This window comes from Halyomorpha halys, unplaced genomic scaffold (genome assembly GCF_000696795.3).
Source record: "Halyomorpha halys isolate HHAL.00 unplaced genomic scaffold, Hhal_1.1 Scaffold812.1, whole genome shotgun sequence".
In the NCBI taxonomy this organism is placed as follows: domain Eukaryota; kingdom Metazoa; phylum Arthropoda; class Insecta; order Hemiptera; family Pentatomidae; genus Halyomorpha; species Halyomorpha halys.
Window position 1 is genome coordinate 503,334 of NW_027110061.1, and position 25,360 is coordinate 528,693.

Genomic DNA, 25,360 nt, shown 5'->3' on the forward strand with positions numbered 1-25,360 from the left:
ATATGAAGATGAATTAAATTATTTTTCTATTGCTATGAAAATTCGTATTTTAAGGTATCTTGAGATGAGAAAAAAGAATATCAATTTTGTTCCTGCCAAAAATACAACAGTATAACAAAAAATAAGGAACTGTGTACATATGAATGCAATCGGGAGAGATTGGAAGAACTCAACCGATTCGAACTCATGTCTCTGTTTTTCTCTTTTTCTACTTTAATTATTTATTAAATTTATTTATTGTTTATTACTGCAAACAGTAAGGACTAGATATCCATTAAAAAAAGAATTAAAGAAACCTTAGTGTATTTTTTTTTTAAAACTATTTAAATGATGATAAAACCTAGCTCAATAGTTCCTAAAGTGGGTGGCAGCGCCCCCTGATGGGCGTTGCAGTGATTCGGGGGGGGGGGAGAGCGGAGATGGCCACAGGTGCATTTGGGGGTGATGAATAACTACAAGTTATCACGGTCAATATTATTGCTGACGAAAATAGAGCCTAAATACTAAATTGGTAGCTACACGATCGGTTCAACCTTCCTATTAAGATGATTTTGAATAATTAGTTTCATAATTTCCAAGTTCGATGTTTCTAATTCGCACCTTTCTTTGCTATATTTTACGAAAAAAGAAGAAACATTTATAAATATATATTTCTTAATCATTACTATAAAAAGTTTTAAAAAATTGATTTCCAGGGGGCGCTAAGTAATATTTTTCCTAGAAAGGGGGCAGTTGGACAATCAAGGTTGTGAACCGCTGACCTAGCTGATAATAAAGATATGGTGAGTTTGGTCAAAATCGTTGGAAAAAAATGTCAAAATCGTTTCTATGAAGTGACACATCCAGTGGGTCGATTTTAACTAAAAAGAAGCAATCTTAGTGAGACATAGTCACTAAATATGTAATTTAAGTTTTATAAGATACATACACACAGACCATTTTGCAAATTTGTTAAAAGTTAATTAGACTTGGTTATTTCTACTCAGCGGATCTAAAAACGAATTTGCATATACTTTTCCCTTACTTTCACTTTATATCGGTGAGTGAAAATAAAAATTATTTTACACTTGCACTATGAGTTGACACTAAAATGACAAAACGTCACTATATATTTGTCTAGTAAATACTGAACAAAATAGAAATAATATTTATCCAAATTATAATTCAGTACTATATAATATTAATTCCATTGTTGTAAAAATTATATAAAAGTTTTATGTAAATAAAATCAATTTTTTAACTTGTTTTATTATTTTTTTTGAAGATTAAAGTCATTTTTCAACAACTTTAATATTACTTCATGAATTATAAAATAGCTTCAGAAATTTCATCTGTATATTTTACATCATGCATAATGATTAAAAAAAGTGACCACTTTATGGATTTCGGCATGGCGTTAATACATACTTAATCCTGTACTTTAATAAAAAATAAATTTAATAAAAAATAAATAACAATAATGTCAATAAAAGAAAAAATTGAAAATAAATTGTTTCTTTTAGTTAAAGGTTTTTTTTTCGTCTCTCAAGCTAGTATTTGTCCTAATTTTCCGCATTGATTATCAGAAAACATCACATTGGGATGGACCCTTGAATGCTTTGGCCTGCACTGGACAAGATATGGGCTCTGGTAAACAAATAGATTATAGGGGGGTAGGAGACTGATGAAAATTTATCACCGCATTGGGATTTCAGCAACACTGCAACCGCTCATAAATACGGTTGCATGGGACCATGTAGAATAATTTTCGCCTACTTTCGCATGCGATTGTCCTTTGCGATTATCCTTAGTGGATCAATAAATTTCTTATTATGTTTCATAATGATCTATTTAGCATGTAATAATATATATATAATTTACTATCTTGCAATATATTATGTTATATTATTCAGTATAGTATTTATCTATATATAAACATAAAAGTTCATTTAAAATCTTAAAAGGAATCCATCTAATATTTCATTTTCATTTAACCGCTCCGGGCCGCCGAGATATAATTACTGACTGACCCAAGTGGAAATCGAACCTACTAAACCTGGGTTGCTTATCCCAGCGCACTCAGATATCTGATAACTTCTATGAAGAAATGATAAATCTTAAAAAAAAATGTTTTTATAGGCCGTAAACCTATTAAAAAAAATGGTCAGTCCGTTCTGGAGATAATATTTAATTTTTTTTGCTTTTCTTCAACAAAATGAAAGATATAAAAAAAATTGAAGAATAAGATAGATATGTTAAATATTCTGATGATTAAAAAAAAAACATATTTGAGTACCGTGATTTTTCAAATTTCCAAGTTTTTTTTTTAGAATGCCTTACTTAAAGAAGATTAATCTTCTTATCAAATTTGTAAGTAGTACCTACAAATCCATAAAATGTAGGGTTAGAGCCTATGTTATTGTAATTTTTTATTGATGAGAAATGGATTGTGGACTGGACTAGCACTAACGGATTGCTGTCCGTAACATTGTTCAAATTCAGACTTCATAAAATCTGGATTTAATATTTTTTTTTAGAATGATGCAGTTAGCTTTATGCATGCATAAAATCGGGTTTTTGAGAGATCATTTATCAAATTTAAATTTATTCAAGCCCTAAATGTCATCTACCAAGCTTAATTGATATATTCTGCTTGTATTCAAGTTGAGGCGTGGCACGAAAAATTAAGCTTCTTTAAAACCATTAGTCATCTGCCTGGTGGTTTCATGACCTTTATGTTTCAACACAAAAAAACTTTGATGAGGCACGCGATATGGTGCAATTGCAGTAGTTAATTATTGTTGAGTAAAAACTGCTTAAAATATGAAGGAAATAATTGGAGTAATTTTATTAACAAAAATTGGAAAACTATGGAAATATTTTGTTGTTGTATATTAATAAAAAGTAATAGGCTTTACGGAAAGTCGTCGGAAGAGCTCCCATTCCCTGCATCTTATATAAATTTCATAAGAACAGGAGTTTAGGAGTTTTCGGGTTTGGTTTTTTGATCGAATTCTAAACAGTATAATGTTGTAATGTATAAGCCATGCCAATATTATCATAATCGTAAATATATTGTTTTAATAAATAAAAGATTACAAAAATAAACTAGTTCACAGAACAGTAATTTCTTACAGGCTGTGCCTCCAATCGATCTTTGCATTCTTAACAGATTGATTACAGAAATAGACACATTTAGATTCAATATATTTTCCACCTTCGTTTGGACATATCTGATATGTTATATTTCACGCTTGTTTCTGATTGTCACCTGCGTCGTATGCCTTTCGAACCCTGCAGATCGAAGTTTCCATCCTTCAAGGACTTACGGCTCGTACCCGTAAGACTCAACCTGTCCATTTATCCCCTAACCGTCTGACCTGACCTCTATAAACATGCATTATTGAATCCTTCTGGTATAGAGTACATTATATCATTAATGGGAGTTAAAACCATCTTATCTAGCACTACCACTTCGACTCGTAGCTGGAATAATTAATAAAACCGACTTGGAAAGACGTTTGAACGGGCTATGACTGTCGGAGTTATTAATATAAAGCCTTTTGTTTATTTACTTGTAAAAAATGTCAAGGTACTAAGTAATAACTTCGGCACTGAACTTAGAAGAGGGAAAATCTATTTTTTTCTTTCTTAGAGGTGAATATTTTAACACTCTTTGTTCGGCTCCTTATAGAATCACATTAAAAATGTATCAGGACAGAAAACTTAAAAAATAGATGCGATAGAGTGTTCTCCTGATTATGATAAAAGCTTTTTGCAGTTCAAATCTATTGGTGTGTCTTGGCAGGCTGCGCCGGTTACCACATCCTCAACACTTTAAACCCACTCTGGAAGATGTCCAAACTGCACCTCACTATTTCCTGCAGCACTTAATAAAGTTATTGCTGCTCGAGGGTTACTTGTGCATACATTGAAGAAAATTAAATAAGTTATGCTCTTTCAAATATAAGAATAGATCGGTTAGTATTTTTGGATACTGGAAGATTAGTATATTTGGTTAGTATTTTTGTATGAATATTTAAAGGTATATATAAGAACCTACGTATAACGAATAAGTAAGTATATACACCATAAATTCAACTAAATATGAAATAATAAATTAAGTAATCTAAAGAACTATAATTGTAAAATAATTAATCAATAAAATTGATATTTACACTTGTTTGTAAAATTTATAAATTATTATTATTATTATAAATGATTATAATGATAAATTTGGAAAGTATTATTATCAGAGTTTAATACATTTTCTTTGTCTCAAATTTGTTTGATTACATCTAAAATATATTTTATAAAATCATGTATGCGTTCTTTAGGTTTCCCCGTTATATATTAACCTCTATTTCTATTTATTATTTTATCTAATACTTATTTTATTTGTGCATAGCTATTGATGAAGTAAGTAAAGTAATATACTTTGAATATATGAAGCACTCATGACTATAAAGATTGAGATTTTGGTAGTAGTGTTTGTATAGTTTATTGTTAGTATGCTGGGAAAATATGTGTGTTTTTAGTTTTTTTTTCTGATGATAATTTGTTTCATAAAGATTTCATCTGTAATGTTTTGCAAAAATATCACATGAAGAATATTAGCACTGAAATCAGGATTCTGTAATCATGTTAAAAATTTAGTGCCGAAGGGAGTTTTATTTATCCCTATTAAAAATTGTAATTATACAAATTGTATAACAACTAAAAGTACGGTGGAGACTGTATAAATATGATATTGCCATTTCATTATGGTCTGGAACTAAAAACTCCTCTCTCATTATAAAATATCTAAACGCTCTACGGGACGAAGTTGAGTCAGTTCGGTCCCAGAGGAATAACAATTGGAACCCTCGCCAAATTATAACTAGCCAGGCGTAATGAGGGTAAATTTCCTTCGGAGAAGAGCTCGCGAGGTCTCAGTGAAAGACTTGAGAATTAGAAGCCTTGTGGAACCTTTGAAAGGGAAATATAAAGCGGGCAATGAAAGGTGCTAAGAAGAAATTGTGAGGACCCTACTCCCGTACGTGCTCCGAATCCGAATCCCCTTAAACAGCTCACCCCTTCCCCTTCGCCACATTTAGCCCTATGCTAATTTCCATCCCTGTCGGATCCCGAGCATTATATTTGTAAATTGGATTGGGCCGCTCCCTTCGCTTGGATCAAGGGCGTAGGAGCCGGATTTAGCTCCTCGTCGGTCCTGTATTTTCTAGTCCATTCTGTCATTTACTTAATTATAATTCGTCGATAAGTGATTTCAGCTGTACCAAGCGGAAACTTTATAATATTCTTTTCTTATAACACCTATTTGTGTTATATAAGAGATCTACCTGTCTAGTTATCACTTTGAATAACGAATAATTGTAGCCCAAGACGAAAAAAATGTGAACTCCTCAAAATTTGAGTTTTTACGTTTTAAGATGCAATATTACTGAACTAACGCCAGTATTTATTCCAACTGACCTTTCCTAATGTATAACAAGGATGTTGTGGCTCAGCATTGTTATCCTCTTTCTTTTTGTATGATATCCTCCCTGATATATACCGGCTTCAGAGTCATCTCATTGTATTTGTTCTAAAATCATTACACGGTGTAGTCTTTTGTATTAAGACTGCTTGTGGCTAATTAGCATTGGCAGAATCTGTTATTTCATGTTTATTTTATAAATTAATAAACGTATTTATTTTTTTAATTCTACAATTTAAGATCTTATAACGTAGAATCCAAAAATGGAATGAATAACTCTATAACATTTTCGAATGTTTGCAATCACCATTTCAAAGGCTTAAAACAAAAAAGTTATGAAATTATTATTTTTTGATGACTATATTCTGTATAATGTATAAATTATTGTATTATGATTTTTTTTTACCACTATTGTTAACTATAATTTTTTTTTCAGTTTATTCAGTATATATAAAATGAATGAAAACTTTGGACTGTAGTATTTATTACACTTGATTGTGGTTGTTTCAAAAACTATTAATATGTATATTGAACTACATATTATGTTGTATTGGCAGCATTTAAAACAGCCGTATCAAATTACAACGACCCTTCCTTAAATGAGAGAGGTATTGAAAAATCAAAATCAGGGGGAAACGCTTATTTACAAACATCTGAAATATTGGTATGGTTCTGTTGTGGTTACATTATTTTTGTCGCATACCTTACTTTATATAGCCATAAATAGTCCATATTCTACATTTATTGACCATAAAGTCACCTATTTTATATTTCTTGTCAAAAATAGGAATAAATTATCACTAACCTATATTTTGCACATAGATTCATATGTATCGCTGTACCTTTATCACTCTTTCCTGCATTTATTAATTAGGTTTTAGTCGGATGTGAGGCAGTATTTTTAGAATTAAAGTAAAATTCCAAATTACATCATCTATGATTTCAATTTAAAGTACTTCAAAACAACCTCCAGCCTACGGGATTACTTGATAAGAAACTATAAAATTCTTTATCAGTCAATGTTCAACAATATTAAAACTTTTTTATTATTACACCCTGCCTATTCATTACTGACATTTGAAGGTTTAGCTACAAGTAAAAAACCAATTATAACCCGTTGAGAGTGTAAAGTTTTTTCTTCCCTGGAGCCACAAGAAATAAAAATCAATCCTCAAGGCCGGATTTGAACCGGCGCCAATACAGTTACAAGATTTCCAAGGCGACACCTTGGCTCCTTCGGCCTTATTATTATCGAAACTATAAAATAGTCAGAACTATTTAATTATGGCTAACACTATTTGTTATAATAGGAATCATTTTCGAATTCTAATGACTTGAAACCACCCCACCACCAAAAAAAAATTCTATTTGAAGCGTACGAATATTTTGCAAACTATATAACCATAGTCTTTAAGTTTTTCACCCGCAGCCCTGGATTGTTGATTGACTTTAATATTTTATAACATTTATTTTAAATATATCCAAAGTTGAATTAAAATGATGTTGCTGGAATCACTTTTACCGTTGGATGAATATAATTTCAATCCAGCGTATCCTTTTCAGAACAAAGGGGCCGGCCAACCTGAATAATCTCTTGTCCTCTCATGAAAGGACAACCGACAACGGCTCTTTTCAATTCCGTACCGACAAAAAATTTAAATGAAATGAAAGTTAGATATACTCTCCAGGTTAATTTGTTATTCTTGTTGATTGTGTGACATTTAAATAGCTTTGGCCGTTCGGGGCTTTCGGAAATTTAAAAGAGAAGAAAACAACTAAAGGCCACATCCTTTTAATATTCGCATATACATTATATTTGGGGCATATATTTTAATATTATAAAATATACTGTGAGGCTGCCTTGTTATTATGGAGCACATCGATCATCAAACAAGCCTCTCCATTCCAAAACAACAGGAAAAAATGAAGGGTTGATAAATTTTAACGTTAAATATATTCACGAAATAAGATGATATTATAGAATCATCTAATCATACTTTTATGTATGACAGCTAACCGTTATCTGTAAATATTACAGAATACATCTACCGAATTTTAACTACGTTATGCTCATGATCCCTAGAAGGTTTAGCAATAGTAAAAATAAATATATAAATCTATATTTATTTTATGTATTGTTTTCTTAAATAGGTTTGATTAAAAAAATATACAAAAAACGGATCCATTCACCAAATTGAAAGCTCATTAATTATAGACAATAGAAAAATATTCCATTATTAATTTTAACAAAAAGCATTTTAATAGGGCCATCGGTCGCTCAGTGGTAAGTTTAGATCTTTCATTCTGAGATCTGCGGGAGGCTCCGGTCATACAAAATGAGAATTTCGTTCCGTCACTGTCATTAGCATAGGTTGGTCACCTGTAGATAACAAGGATTGCTTTAAAAAACACATCAATAACAGAACTTTAAAAGAAAATAGGCTATATACTATAAAAATAATTCTTTTAACTAGTGAATGATTTAAAGCAACAGCACAGATTTTATGTTAGAGAAACAAAGCAATTATAACAAACTGTGTTATGGTATTAATATCTCAAATATTCATCATCTCAGCTCTTTCCCGTACTTGTGAATAGTAATTCAGCCCGTCGTGTATAGTTGCTAAGAGCTTCCAATTAGAGCCTTTTAACAAACTGGATAGTTGTTCTGGAGAGCAGGCCCACTGTCCAAAATATTTTATTCTAATTTCACTATTCTTGGAACGGGTTCCTAAGAATTGAAAAGTATTCTCCATTCCATCGGAGTCACAGACACAGTCACAGTCATCGCTACTATCATGTATGCACGGCTCCACACTTAAATTGAGTTAGCGCACTTGCTCAGCCTCCAGTGATGCGGCGAGAGGGATGCGCTGTGATGTTTTGAGCTCTGCTCTACCCCTCACACGTGGGGGATAGAGTGGGATCAGGGATCCTCAGGTCGATTGTGTAAATATTGTATATTAGAGTGTAAATGTGACTAGAGACTATATTATTTTATCATTATATTATTTCAGTAATTTATTTTTCATACACATAGTTTGATTATGTTCATTTTGTTTATTCTTCTGTTTGTATATATTTTAAGAGAGTTTTTTTTTTTCATTCATTTATTTATTTTATTATATTTTAGTATGTATGAGATCATTCATCACTATTACCTATTGCTCACAACTGTGTGGTAGATTGTAATACTTATCAATTAATAAAACGTATTTAAGAAAAAAAAATGAGTAATTCCGCCATACGCCTGAAATATAATTGAAGTGTTTTTTTCAGTTTATAAGAGTATATCGAAGCGATGCCTGTTTCTTGCGCTAAAATATAATTAAGCACATAACAAAAACATAAAAATAATTTTTTTTTTTTTAAATACCTTTTAAATTCTTCCAGAACGTCATACTGTTCGAACCTCACGCCTACCGATGCACTTTACTTGTATAAGGGACGATTTTGCAAGCTATCAAATTATGCACAGGGGATTTTCAATCCAATTTAGCATGGCTGACCCTTTCTGCTAAATGGCGCCCCAAAATTAACTTTGGAGTAATTATTGTATCTAGATATTTATAATGTATTGTTTGTTTGAAAGGATTTGTTTCAGAAGCTACGATTTGAAAAATAGACAAACTATTGGGGAAGTAAAATCATCCATTATTTTTAGAAAAAAAAAATTAAAGTTAATCATTGTATCGAATCTTTTAAATGGATGAAAGTGTAGATACAAGGTCATTTATCAGAAAACCAATTCTTATGATTTAAGGTGTCTTTGTTTTAGCTATTGGATAAAAAAAATGGTTGTAGTGTATAAGGCCCCGTAGACTAAATTTTCACCGACAGCAATTTTTTAGTTAGCAACAATGTGCTGTCTTATTTTTTTAGAAAAATAATTTGTTTTTTCGTAAATGACTTCCTTTGAGATATGATGTTTTGCAATGTATACACTGAGTGAGATTGTAATAGCTGATAGTTGAATCCTTTGTCGAGAAGGATAGCGTATTTCACTAAAGCAAACCCCATGTCCAATGTCAAGCCAAGTAGTCACTGGATCCGCCTTCCATGCACACCACATCCCTAACCACCTGTCACTAGGATGGAAGTCAGGGAAAATGGAGTAAGCCCGAAGGGAAAACCCCCGAGGACTTCAAACCGGCTTTTATATTGACTGCCTCCGAAGCCGCTAAAGAATTTAAACTATACCTGTCCTGGATAAACACCGCTTTGATGGGCCGGCAAAGTTTCACTCCTGATTAAAAATTCCTTTCGCTCCTGGATGTCCTGTCCAACCCAACTCTTTGGAATTCGTTCAACCGATAACATAGTGTCTTGGATGAATTTGATAAATGCGAATTCAAGGAAGAATGCTTTGATAATCATGAATCTTTAGCATAATATACGTCTGAAAAATATAATTTCTATTTTTAATCCGTTACCTACGATGTACAAATCGATAAAATATATAAATATGTCTTAAATTATAAATCATAATAAAATACATTTATGAAAAATAAATCATAATAATAAAAAACAAAAAAAATGTTTTCTTTGTCGTTTCAAATATGCAAAGGTGATAAAATAATGATATTTAAATTATACAAAATAACTAAAAATTTCTTGATGATCCGAAAGGAAATTGAAATATTAAATTAAGAGTTAATTACTAAGGAATAAAAAAAGATCATGTTATTAATGAAACTTTAGAGGAATAGTTTCCTTAATTTTAAAAAGATTCCTAAAAATTATGAAAACACTATTCACTTTATTTTGATGACCTGACTTCCAAAAACCGGGTGAATAAATTGCTGGGTTTTATTTTAGTGATCTTCAAAGGTTGGTGGTACAATCTATTCTTTGAAGTGAATTTATTTTTAAAATGTTGTGATGGTTTGAGATCCAAAAGGTACAGTAATGTGACTCACAGAAAACAATTTATACTTCTGTTGGTAGAAATATATCACTTATCTGTGCCTAAAATTGAGTCTTTATTTCACGATAACCAACTCTTTGCATAAGTAATATTGTGATGAAACAGGTAATTGTTATAAGAAATTGTTGCAGTCCTGAAGATATCAGAAGTGACTACACATTTTGATACGTAGAAACATACCTCAGCGCTGCAGTTAATGGGAAAACAAATACCTTTAATTAAAAGTAAGCAGAGAGATATTGTTTTTTAAACCCGAGTTGACCTATTCTCGCCACTCATGTTACAATCTCACCATATTTTATAGTAATTAAGTAAGAGTAAAAAAGTCTTCTCTGAAGTTGGTTCCAATTTGCTGATGGCGTTTATGTTTACTGGTCTATTCCTATGAGTTGTAGTTGTACGACTAAGCTTTTTTTCTTTGTTTTTCTCGGCCAAGTCCTATACTGCCTAACCATGCATGGGGATCAAGTTTTTCATTTTGTGGGACCATCATTCAACGAAAAAAGTTCAGCTTTATATATATTTGTATAGCCTAGATTATTACTTGGATAACTTTCTCGTTTTAAATTAAAATTATATTCATCCTGTAGATTAATTTTTCCCTCTTGAGGGAATAAGATTATCTCACGGATCAATCCTTCCGCCAAATAAAGGAAAAACCTAATTAAAAATAACATTTGAATGTGCCTATTTTCAGAATGAAGGGATTATTAATAACCGCAATGACACACAAGACAGGTTTATTTGGAGGGCAAATATAATTTAGCGGTAGAAGGGAAGTCTCCCCGCCGACTCTTTTCATTAGATTCCTGCCAAAAATATCTTTTCTCTCCCTCAGCCCTGTCAGGCTCACTGATCCCCGCTACTTCCTCTGAGCCTTCTTGATTTCAGGGACGTATTTTTTTTTTTTTTTTTTTTTTTTTTATTCTTTTGAGAAAATAAGATCTTTTATAACCGATTCAACAATATCCTAAAACGTTAACCGCTATTATTTTTCACAGAATTAATAGATAACTGATATCTTGTTTATTTATTTAACAATATCTTCTTTTTTTTCTTATAGATCTTTTTTAATTCGTTATAGTATTTTTTTTTTCAAATGATTGATTTTATTTCTACCAATTTACCAATAAGTAAGTAGACATTCATACAATAATTATTTAATATCCACAATATATTGGGTTATATATCTGTAGCACCAAAGCTACAGAAGTAAACCAATTATTTATTGAACAAATTAACGAGCTATACACACAAATATATAAATGATTTACATAATTATAATTATGAAGACCTCGATATAATTCACCTTCAGATCCTCTGTAAAAAAAAATACGAATTACTATTGGCCAAACCCTATTCTGCAAACCTCATGCCAGTGAAATTTCTTTACTCTATCTATGTATCTATCTAGATCTATCTCCTTACTCAATAAATACATTTAAACTGTCCAACCGCTCCCACAACCTACATGTAAGCTATCCTCACATCCTCAATCATTTTACACCAAAATGAAGTATATTCGTGAATAAGTTGTGTTGTGACCTTCCTTATCCGCTACAAATTAGTATTCAAATAATCCATCTTAGTTGCCCCTCTGGTGGTGATCGTCTATTCCTTCCTCAGCGAGAACACAGGAGAAGTCTTTTCCTTCGCTTATGCTCTACTATAAGTGCTCCTGTGTGCCTGCAATCCATACTTCAGGACAAGAACCCTCTCATTAACATAAGAAGACGGAGTTCTCTCTTCGAAACTATTATCTTCTTTATCTTCCTCTCCATATTTCTCTTCTATTCTTCTTTCGGAGGCAGGTATTTCTGGGCAGGTTCATCACTAAGAAGATTAGTCATCAAGAAAAACTAACCCGCTACTAGTCCCTTTTCAGAATATCTTTATACCTGGTTGATTTAATTAAACTCTCCGAGAGAACATACTGTCCTCCCTCACGTACTACTTAGAAGCTTAATTGAATTTCTATCGAGGACTCCCTGTTAGGGGAAGCCACCGTTCCCAATATTCAAAACCAACTACATCTGCCAGCTAGAATCTTAGAGGTAAGGATATATTAAATATATAAAAACATTACATAAAATTTAATTCATAGGAAACATCCGTCATGTTGGGCAATAAATTGCAGCCAGATCAAGTAAAACTGAATAATTGTTTGAAATGCTAGAAAAAATCTCGCTATGTATATTTCTGAGGGATTTCAGAAAAGTTGCTTCAATAATTTATTTTTCAATGATTAACCCACCATTGCTAATATAGTTTAATTTCATAGAAATATTAATGTTAAGGGATTAGATATCTATAACCTGAGTGCCTAGTATTTTTTTTGGCCCAGAATTTAATATCTCGTGACTGTTTTCACAAAAACATTTTCTTAAGAGGGTTCCTACAAGAAACACACTGTTATTCGTTTTGTATAATCTTTATTTTTTCTTTACGTTTGAAGGTAATTAAATTTTTTTCTAACATGTCATATTACTCTGGGCACAGGGACCTAAAACCCTGAAATCAATAGTTTGTGAATTTATATTGTTTAATATCATAGAAACTGCTACTCCTGTAGAAATAAAAGAAGATGAATTCATGAAATCATCGTGACTTCATAATGATTTCTTGGAGTCATGAAACTACTCTGTGGTAGATTTACATGTCAGGAACTATTATGTGTACAAATCTCTTTATTAACACAAACTCCAAATTGGGCCGAAATAAATATAAAATAAAGTAGTTTTCATGATGTTTGACAAAATATATTCCCATAACATGGATTTCTCGTTATTTGATAAAGCATATTAGAACTATTGAGTGTAAAGAGTTCTATTAGGGCACAAATTTTGTCTTACAGCAGATTGCTTTATAAATATTGGGCACTGCGTGAATAATGTGCAACAGTATTTCGACTATAATTTTGTTATTTAATCATATTTTTAAAGAACCAATAACATTTTTCAATATGAAATTTTTTGAATAAACAAAATAAAGTTACCGAGCAAAGAAACGCTTGCAAAATGCTAATATAATATAAAAATAATGGAAAAACCCATATAGAAATCAGTTCCCCCAATAAAAAATTGTTTGACGGAATATTTGGTTAGCCACTGGAGCTGCGTTACAAAACCATTATACTTCCTACCTTTGTTTACGGGTGCGTAACGTGGCTTCTTACATTAAGGGAAGAACCAGTGCCTAACTGATTTTTGTTTTAATTAAGGAATTGCGTATAATATTCGGACTCATGAAGGATGAAGTAACCGCAGTATTTAGAATGCTACAAAATGCTGAATTGCAAGCGGAAAATATAATTAAAGTAATAGCAATGCGGTGAAAAGTAGGGCGTGTAAAAAAAACATTAGACACTAAAAATAACTATGATGAGCCATGACCCCATTCACCTGTCAATTTGATAACTTGTAAATAAATGTTAGATACATAGGTATCTAGAATATTTACACGAAGTAATCGTAATAATATTATTGTCAGTAATTACAGTGATATAATCAGAAAATGTTTCGATCAGGGATCATCCAAGAAGATTATAATAAGCAAATTAAAGAGTTGTTTTTATTTAATTAACCAAAGTTTCGCCCGAACAATGTTGGTCGCCGCCTATCCTCCATATTATGTCGGATAGGTCGGCAGTTAGGAAAACAGCTCACTGAAATTAAATAAAAACAACTCTTTAATCCACTTTTTTTTTTTTTAAGTTTTTTATCACCTATGTTGATCCACAAATGAAATGTTTTCTGTATAGTCCTTCCAATTTTAACATAATTCTTTTAGTAATAAACCCATATTTTGCTGACAGTGAATTATTTTGTTTGAAATTGAAATTATCTCAGGTTTTATTTTTTTTTTTTTCTGGAGCTTTCCTCTAAGTGAATTGATTTTTTTAATTTTATCGAAAGCTATTATAGAGGAGGTGGGAAATAGTATAAAACTATCTTGATCGTATTAAATGTGCTATTTATTTTTTAATGTTTCAGTGATTAAAAAAATTTTATTGAGAGCCGAAGTATTAGAGTGATGACCATACCAGGTGTAATCTAATCGAGAATCGCGTTTCCTTCTTTACTAGCTATTAATTATATGTATTTTGGTGAATCTTGAGAATCAGTCAGTAAGACAACTGTTACTTTCATAAAAACTAATTAAGTTATGTTCTAAAATATGTCAAAACTGAACTAATAGTTCAACTGTTCTCCCAAAAACTTAATTGCTTCCTCTAAAAACCTGAAAATTCCTTTACTTCATGTACTCTCCAGGGAGCTGTCTATCACACAATGCGATTCACTTTCTTGGTGAGCAATATTATTGATAAAATTTAAAAATAAAACAAGTTATATCATTAAAGCAATGTATGAAATAATCTAATATAAATAAGATATCTTCTCGGGTAGTAAAAAAAATAAAAGTATTTCAGAGAGTTTATTTTTAGCAACAACTTGGAAAAGGAATACCTTCCGCATAAAAGGAAGACGTATTCCATATAGCTTTATTATTTTTACATTGAATTCCTCGTTGTAACAAAGCGAGCAGTTCAATACAACTGATATAGCTTCAGTATCTTGGAGTACAAATATTGTATTTTGAACATTATTAGATTTTCAATGTTTCTGAAAATAAATTTCTAGTAATATTTGATCAATTTCATATAAGCAACGGTTCCATTGTCACTTTACATCGTTAGTACTTTAATTATATTATGTCAATAACTTGAGACAAGGTAATTTAGTAAGCCTATTTTTTAAAATTTAAAATCATAAATATTTAATTCTTCTTATATAAGATTATCCACACAAATTCACTACCATATAACAAACCATTTCTAGGCTTTTAACTTATAATGAATGAATGACCTGGGCAGAATAGCCTGCAAAAGTAACTCTAAATTTAATGTGAGGAAGAAATTACAACTGAAGATGTCCTTGTGGATGGCTAAAATGGCCGAAACGTTGGACTGGTGAAAAATAAAAAGTGTTGAGACAAAAAAGGATACAAGTTTTGATTTATTTAATAAATCGTTAATACTGTTTTGAGGTTTGCTATTAAAAAAATAGATATGAAAAAATAACATTAACAAATCCCATCACGAGCTACCTTCGTTATTTGTCAAATAGAAGTTTGATATTACTAATATATCTGTGGATTGGGATAACAACTGAATGTAAAAGTAGATATAATCTAACTTCTAATATAATAATTTATAGATGCAATGGATAATGTATGGGTTGTCTCAAACGTAGTCTGTTAGAAGATAATATAAAGGAAGATAAGAAATAATAAGGGTTTTCCCCCTTATTGTAAACGAATAAGTAGTTTTTAATGAAATGAACTTTAACCAACAAAATTTTCGTGAAAGCTTCAGATAAAAACTTAAAAGCTTTCTAAGCCAAATTTATAATCGTTTCTAAATAAATTGGGATCGTGACACATGGTAAGCTATGTGTCAATATTTATTGCATATCCCTTGTCAATAACTATTGGTTTATTATCATCATTTACTCAAAACTATTTATTTGTTGAATATATCCAGGGGAATTTAATTACTGTAGTGTTGGCCTATCTAAAAATATTTCATTAAAATAAAAAAAAAAAATGGTCCAAAATTTTGCATTTTTCATTCCATATCTTCCATTAGAGTCAATTATGGGTGCACCTAGCCTAAGCGACCTAAAAAACATTTTTTTTTTTAATATATTCGATAACAGTAAGTGACATTAATTGATGCGATAAAGATGTGAGTAAATCAAATTATTTATATGCATTCCTCCATATTTGTTTTCTTAAGGTAATCAAATATTTCCGGAATGTGAGGGCTATTATCGTTTAATAATGTTGCCAAATATTATGGTAATCCAGTACCAATCAAATGCCTGCAGTCTGTCAGTATGTGTTTAATAGTTAGTAGTCTACATGTTGCTGACAAAAAGTAATCTTGGGTTAGTCGACTGTCCAATCGTAATCTGATCAGTATTACTTCGTGCCGTCAGCAACTTTGGGTTGATGTCTTCTATGGAATTACTGTGCTTTTAATTTCTCTTAATTCGATTCTGTTATGTTGGTTCAAGCTGCCTGCCATTTATTTAATATTTGTATTGTCATGAGATGATAAAGGTCGTTGAGCGGGCCGATGATGCAGCTTATTCCGCTTGGTCAGCTCATTTATTTCCCAGGATTTCATTGTGTTCTGGCAGAGTTGAGCAGTTTCTTACTTAATTAACTTATTTTTCACCCAATAAATACTAGTTATGTAATTGCAACTACAGTTACAAAAATGTAATTGGTAACTGTAGTTGTATTTTCTAAGTTTTTCATTTACAGTAATTGTAGTTGGTATTCATAAATCCAACTACATTATAGTTATAAAAATAATTACAATTTTTTTTATTATTATTAGTTGTAATTGTTGACGTAGTTTTAATTGATAACTACAACCACATGCTTATTTACCATATTTTATTCAATTTGGAAAAAAATAAAGAGAAATTCACATTTACTTAATTAAATTAATTTTAATTTATTTAAAAAAAAATTTGCTGTTACGCGTAATTTACAATAAAATTTATGTAATAATGTAGTATATGTAATATAATAGAATTCTGAATATAGAGACATTGCAGATAGTTATTTCTCAACTGCCTCAACCACTTCAATCTCTGTTTTACAGTTTTTTAAAGTAGTTACCAAAGTAAATGCAATTGCAACTACAACTACAGTTATAGCTACTTACTGTAGTTGTTTTTGGAAGTACTTATTTTATCAACTACTAACTGTAGTTGTGAAATTGTAATTTAGAATTACTTTAGTTGAAAAATGTAGTCCCCCATTACCGATACTAACTACATTAGCAGTTGTAGTTGTAACTACATTTCAACTAATGTACATATAACTTGTAACTAGTAATTGTAATTACAATTCTGCTCAACTCTGTGTCCTGGTATCGAGACGAACAAAAATGTGCGGTCAGTCCAATTTAACTTGAAAATTATTTGAAATATATAAGTATTTTATTTTAAATAGAGGTGTTAATTTCAAGAAATAAAGAATATGTTACACCATATCTACAAAATTTCTCACCAGTCGTAGTTAAAATCTCTCTTACTCGGTTTGAAACATTATAATTTAGTGAAACAATTAAATATTCAATCTAGTAAATGTGTTATTCCTTGGATCGATGAGTGGATGAGGGGTTGAATAATATGAAAAATTATGAGGTCGGTTAGTGAAGGGAATCCCTTTGTCTGGTTGCTAACATAATAGCGCAAAAAGCATAATGGGTCTTATCCAGTCCTCGGAGAAGCACAACCCATTAGCATCAGTATTAGCCTTTGATTAATAACCTCTCACTTGTCTCCTCCATGAAAAGCCATCGATTCGTGTAAGTTTTCGAGGGGCGAGGCGGAGGAAAGGGGGAAAAAACAATTACAAGGGAATTGTTTAAAACTGTATTGTTCTCAAATGTACTTCTTTCTAAGCTTAAAACGACAGTGAACAAACATTTTTTTACGAATACATTCAAAAGAGTGAAGGGGCGTTGTTAATTAATGATATAAGAGAACCGGAAGAATATATTACTTTGCCGTTAATTAATTACATACAGACCTGAGTAAAACAATTATATTATTTTTTTTTAAATTAAGAACATTCTCCAATTGTCAATTGTTCAAGAAAGGTGTTTTCGAAAATATCTGAACGATTATCTTTTAAAGTCCGAGGATTTCACATGGACTATTTTTTAAAATTGTTTAAATAAATAAAATTTTATCCATTTCAATATAAACAATTGTTGTGATAAATGATTTTAATTTTTAATTTAATGTGAAAAATTTACTGATTAGAGTAATTTGTGGACTGATGATGAACTATAAATGACCTGGGTCGAATAACCTGCATGAAGTAGTTTATAAATGTTTTGGTTTTAAAATTGTATTAAGATTGTCCTTGAGGATTGCCGAATTGGCCGAAACGTCGGACTTATAAATGGGATAAAATTGTTTTGAGACTAAAATGGATAAAATTTTATTTATTTAAACAATATTAACCAGTCTCAAGAAAGTATTAAGATTATAAATAAATGGAGTATTTTTTCGATAAATTCCGAAAAATTAGTAGGGTAAATTGTGAAGTCAAATTTAACTGTATACTTTTAGAGAAAAAAATGTTAAAGGGGTGATAGTTCAAAAGTTAAATCAAGTGACATTGAAAACTAGCAAAAATATGAAATTGGCTTGATCCTTAAAATGCCCCCGTTCCTAAATAATTAATGTTATTTGTTTTTTTGTAGTTAAATTATCTTTTTAGAGTGAGATAAGGTGGTAAAGTGATACCTCCATGTTTTTCTGTGTTGTAAAAGACGTGAAAACAATATTTTATTTCGAGGAACTATCCAATATTTTATTTATTGCTTTTACAGGCATCGTGCATCTTTCGCACATTATTACAAATAAGACTTTGTAATTTATGAAATTTACCTCAAAAAAGAATCGTGGAATAGAAAATATAGATCTTAATTTAAGAGAGCAGTTTTTTTTTTGTTTTTTTTTTGGCCTATGCTGCTGCTTAACTATGGTTGGGGGTCAAAGCTTTTCATTTTGTGGGACCGCCACTCAATGAAAATAGTTAACCCTTGATGTGATTGTGGCTTAACCACTGAGCTACGGGCGGCCCTAGAAAGTTAAGAGAGAGCAATATAGGTTGGATTACGTACATTTGCGCATGTCGCACTTTTTGTATTATCTTGCAGTACGGATTATACGTTGATCGTTCCTGTGCTAGATCATTATAAAAAGAAATTTCAAACGATAAAACTAAAGATATAGTCGGCTAGAACCAATATATTTTCAGCTGTGCTAAGTTTTATGAAGCCTTAAATTGCAATAATTCTTTTAAGATTTTAGCTAAGCCATCGACTGTAGCAGATATGTGTGGAAAATTTAGCGTCATGACATTTAGTGTCAGATGATTAATTTGTCGATGATGACCCGTATTGTCACTGACAGAAAACAAACCTGAAATTGTAAATAATTGAATTTATATTTAGTTCAGAGTCCTGAAAAATACTTGCAGCATTTTTACACTGTTAATTATCAATCATTTTAACACTATCATTTTTCCGTACTGTAAGGTAGTCATTTTGCACTTTTAGTTGGAGATATTAATATATATTCGTATAAGTATCACCATGGTGAAGGCTTGAATTCAGGTCTAAACGTCGGCTCAAATAAAACTTATTTATTTTTGTTAATTATATCATTAATGATTTTTCTTTATTTGTATATCTTTGCTGACCGCGTCCCTGACCTTCTCATATATTCCTATCATTTGTAAGCCAATAATATTTTCTCGAAATATTGGTTCTCTCTTGGTGCATGGTTCGATCAACGGAAAGGATGTGAGGATGGAGGAAAGTGTAGCAGGCAAAATGGTCACGAAAACGTAAAAGGTTTTATATTTATACTTAATGCTAGCAAAGACCACCATAAACGCAAATTATCACACACTCTCCCAATAGGCCGGACATGGTATCTTGTTAGAATATTCGGCCAAAAGGCTACTTAGCTCCAAAGAATAGGTGAAAAATGTTGTTCAACGCTTTTTCAAGGTCATGGCGGGGAACTGGTATGACATCGGCTGTTACGATGTCTTCAAAGATGCACCGATTGATGTGGTGATTATGGAAATAATAAAAAAACGTTTAAATTTTAAATATTACTTGTTAAAGCCACCTCAAATCGACTATGTCTTTTTGTTGGAATGTTTTAAAATGAACATACGACAAACTGGTTCGGATTAAACATTTATTTGGTCAATTTAAACATTTCGAAAAACTAAAACTAAAATAAACAAAAGATGACTAATGATGAATACAATTAAAAATAAAAAGACCAATCAGATGAAAATTAAATAGTTATATAAATTATGAAGATGACAATAAACTCATTTACCAATAAACAAATTAATATATATAAAACAAATACTAGTCGACGCAAGCTGCTCCATTCCGATAGGTCCGAGGAAGAGTGCTGCCGAGATGTTTAGATCGCAGCTCTTGTAGCTAAATACACCGCTGTAATGGTCCACAGTTGGTGTAGTGGCTCATTATTAGCTATTAGCCGGAACTGCTCTAAAAAACTAAGATGGTCAGTCCGTTGCTAGGTGACGCCTTAACAACAATTATCAGCCCCTAGAAACTGTCTCTATTACTCATTATAACACACAAATATAATTACATTTTTTCTCTTCAAATAACTAAATCCAATTAAATTAATAAAAATAAACGTTATTAAATTAAACACTAAGACTAACTAAATATTATTTACAAGGTAATTACATATATTATGGCGTTAACATTACTGAAAATATGTATTTCTAGAAATATTAGAGAGCTTACTTTTCTTATTTATTCTTCATAAGATGATTTCTTGTCTATTTTTGAACTTGAATTCAAAGAAAAGGTAGTCTCAATTCTGGGAAAATGTACTTCCAGCAGTACTTAAAATGAAATCATTTAAGGATAAATAAAATTCCAGTAGTATAATGTAAGATTTTCTAAAAGAACCCATTAAAAATTTATAAATAGTCTTTGTATGTATTTTTTTTTAATTTGACTGTCTTCGTTCTAATATAATTGAGTAAATTTAAAGTTATTCAATTTTTTTTTTTTACTATTTATTTCCTTCACTATTTGTTAATTGGTAAATATCTTAAGAAGAAGTGCATACACTAACGAGCGATCAGGGAATGGTACCTTTGATCATTTACAAAAGGCTGATACTAATTACATAAGTAGTAGAAGACCTTCCGAAAGCTTAGAGCGGAGCCTACTCTCTTTAATTGGAATGGCGTACTGTAATCCCATCCCGCTTCACGGTTTGAGCAAACAAAACTTTGCCTTTCAGTTCAAAAACACCTTTTATTCACCTTAATTTCAGGGCTATTATAAAAACAAACTTGAGTTTAAGCCTTTAATAATCCATCTAAATGAGTGAATAATGAAGGCAGGGTAACAAGCGATGAAAGGATCGTAACATTGAATGAGAGAGTGTCATGGGATACTTTCAGTCTTAATCACTAGGGGATCTCTCGTTATCAGTCTTCGTTTTAATGAACGCTGTGAAAGATATATTACATATGTATTCTTAATTTACTTTATGAGTATTTTTATGTAATTTGTATTATTGTGTATGGGTCATTCTCTTGCACATCTCCTATATCAGTGTCGCAGCCAATTTTCATAAAAGAAATATCTCGACAAAGTAGCAATATTTTTTACATCAAATTTCTGCATTTTACGTCAAATACTAATTTTATTAAATAAGTCAAGCTTTTGAAAAAATATGTTTTGAACATTGAAAAGCCGTTCCTTTGTTCGTACCCAACTGGTCCGACAGTAGTATAGTATGAATATACATCCCATGCGATTCCCAAAGTGTTCGCTGCGGTGCCATTATTAGGCCGCCCTGAAATATTCAATTAAACAATCGTTTATGCTGGCAAAATTCCAAGGATTTAGCAACTTTTGAGTCTTACATTGTTTTCTTTCCAGTCCGCATCTTTTGAAACGGCTAGTGTGCAAACACAGCTTCCCCCCCCCCCTTGCTTTAGTCATTAAATAGTACGAAAATGGTAAGTATCTGTATTTAATTTTTTAGCTGTTATATGGGTAATCACTTTTAAAAAGGAAAGTTTTCCAATTTTTCAAGAAAGTCAATAATTAATAAAAAAATCTGATGTATTAAGGGCGCCGCGGAAAAAATTGATTATTTAGGGAGCCGCAAACCGAAAACATTGGAAACCTCTGTTATATATAAGAAAATCTTAAAAAATTGATGAACCTGAAAGGATGAGTAAATTAATTTATGTTAATAAATTCTTATGTAAAAATGTTGGTAAAAAAGTCAACATTACTTGAAGATTCATTGCCGTAATATTGTAGATTTTTCAAAATTGCCTCGTTTATTAGGTTTATTGTCTATAAATCGTAATGTATTAAAATTAATAATTTAGATTTACTCGTTCCGGTGCTACTTATTCTGAAATCGGAACGATACAGAGAAAATTAGTATGGACCTAACGCAAAGATGAAAAGAAAAATCGTGAAGCCTTCCACATGCTTGGGTCGTTTTTGGCCGAATTAATGCGCCAAGTTTAACTGACTCGTGACTGCAGCTCAAATTCGGTTCGACTTCCCCCGAAATGGAAGCTTGACCCCTCACCATGATCAAAATAGCTCATTCATCTCCCTGAATGTAAGAAATGACCAGGGAGGGGGTCATTAAAGCAATATAAATAAATTTAAAAAAAGGTGATTCATCATTATGAACTTCTCTATTGTACATTTTATAGAGTTTTCTGATATATTTACTTGTGCTCAATAATTCCCGAAATAGTTTTTCCAAATAAGGCAAATTAGAAATCATAATGAGGTGTAGATAGTTGACCGTAGATTAATGCTTGGAGAAGTTTTTCGGGGGGTGCGGTTCTATAGCCCTGATGAAGACCTGAAACTCAGGTCGAAACGTCGGCATAAAATAAATAAATATCGTTTTGTTTATTTATGTTGTTCTTTGCTGACCGCACCCCCCGACAAACTTCTCCAAGCAAATTAGAAATCATTAATTCATATACTTATTTTGACAATTATCATGAAAACTAGTATTCGTAGCAGTTTTCACTCTTCTAATGTACACTGTTCTATGGCAGCCATTTTGAAAAAATTTCATGTTTGTATCAGAATCCATCATAAGAAATTATTTACCATAACTTCTTTATTAACTAACAAATCTACTAGACTTATAAGGCCTTAAAAACAAATTACTAATTTGAATTTTACAAAACCATTTTATTGACTTTTTAAGACGTTTTTAAATAAAATAACATCCTTTCTATGAAATAATATGTAGAATAAATATATGTGTTTATTTTTAAAGTATAATATCTCTGGTATTTATTGCTATTAGTTCACTTTATCAGTTTTTTTTAAAGTTAAATTGTTCAGCTTTTCCTCCCTCGGCTATTTTCCAAGCTAGTTGCAGTTTATGGTACAGATTAAAAGATATAGTCCATTCAATTGTCTAGTGCGAAGAAATGGCGATGCCTTAGATCTAGTAACAAGATCGGTGCAATTGTATTTTTCCCTAGAAATCATACATCAAAGCTGTTTATTTTCAAGATAAATTTCAGTGACATCACTTGAAAAATTATGAACATATTTTTGTGATTCCGTATTTGATAGAAACGGCCCAAGGTAAATCATGATTTAGAAAATTTTATTGCGACTTGACACTTACTGGAAAAACAGCCCATGTATATTTTACGAATTATTTACGTACATAAATATTTTTACATTCTCTGGCCATCAGGTCGATCGCGAGGCCAATATTGGTTGATCGTCGATCGCTCGCAATGTCTGGGGTGGAATTCCGTGTACCATGGACTTTGAAGCGATTATAGAAGACATAACTTTCAGGTAATAGTTTCAGTTGGATCAAAAGTTATTAATTATCCATGTTCTTTTAATTCCTCTGGATGTGAGTTTTTTGGTCTTTTAAATCATTATTGTTGTTTTTTTTACGTAGATATATAAGCCGTATATTTGTATTTCAGTACGATTTTTATTTAGTGAGAAATTTGATACATTCTGATCATGATACTCTGATGATACATTTTCCTGGCCAAAAAACAAAACAAAACGCGAAAGTGAAATACTCAAATCAAATTATCAGCCATACTGTACAGCTTTATAAACACTTTTTTGATATTTAGGAATGAATACAATCTATAGATTGCTGTTGACAAAAAAATTAAATTTCATTTTAAGTTAGTAAAAATATATCATGAATATGTGTCGGAAAATCGAAATTGTTAGGTACCACATGTACGGAATGCTGCTATCAAAAGTTGAGTCTGGAAATTTTTTTTTTTTCGTGAGCCTATATCTCAAAACCTAATACGTGATTTAAAAATTAAAAAAAGAGTTGTGAACATAAATATTACTTATCTACACATACCTCGCTGGAATGCACCTGATACTGAAGCATAGAATCCATTTCACACCCCTTCCTCCCTCTTAGACTAAAACGTAGATCTTATGTACAGAAAAGTTGACTAACCCTGGTTTATGGGAACAATCTAGCCGTAAAAGATGATTACGTTGCGTTGAAATTAATTGTATAAAAAGTTTTCCTAATATCTTCCCACTAGAAGCGCCACTTATGTCACTGAATTTATCTCACGATTTTGGCTAAACTTATTATATCCGTCTATAATATAAATCTACATTTTGAAAAAATACCGACAAAAAAGAGTTTCTTGTATGTAAAATATTTATTCTGTAATTTAATACTTTTTTTTTGTTAATAATTCAAAACTTCAAATACAGTAATAATCTTTCTCATGTCAAGATCAAACCATGTTCTGTTCTTCTGCCCTGACGTTTTCAATGATGGAACGTAATCAACATGTCTATAACACGAGCAAAAACCAGCAAATCCCCAGTTTTCCTAACTGGAATTCCCAGAAAATTCCTTGTCTAATACATCATCCTGTCAAAATTTGACATAGGACACGTCAGAGGAAGGGGGAACATACTTCCTAAAATAGCTTTTACAAGGAAGAAGCTTTCATTTCATGTTCTATAATGATGAAAGGATCTCTTTCCAGAAGTTGGATTGAATTATCGAGGATATGTTTTTGTTTGTATTAACCGTCCTTTAAATATGGAATACAAATTATATTTCAAACTAAAATATCATCATCAATATTAGTTGTGTGTATGTATAAATCATTTTAGATTTATGTTCATTTTAGACTTTTATATTTTTTTAGAAAACAAACACTGCAGTGTTTTTTTTTGTTACATATTTTATTCTATTGTTAACTATGTTCAACATATAAACTTAACTTTTCGTCATATCTTAATCACTACTTCCTGTATACGCGACGTGTTTAAATTGAAATAAAACCGT

General features: G+C 31.1%; 1 protein-coding gene and 1 pseudogene across 1 annotated transcript in view; both read left to right on the plus strand.

Moving 5' to 3' along the window:
• Nucleotides 1-25,360, plus strand: part of LOC106686361 (acid sphingomyelinase-like phosphodiesterase 3b) — a 483,558-nt gene that overhangs the window by 358,378 nt on the left and 99,820 nt on the right. The gene's annotated exons all lie outside the window — the stretch shown is intronic.
• LOC112210358 (U6 spliceosomal RNA) lies at nt 22,409-22,509 on the plus strand (annotated as a pseudogene).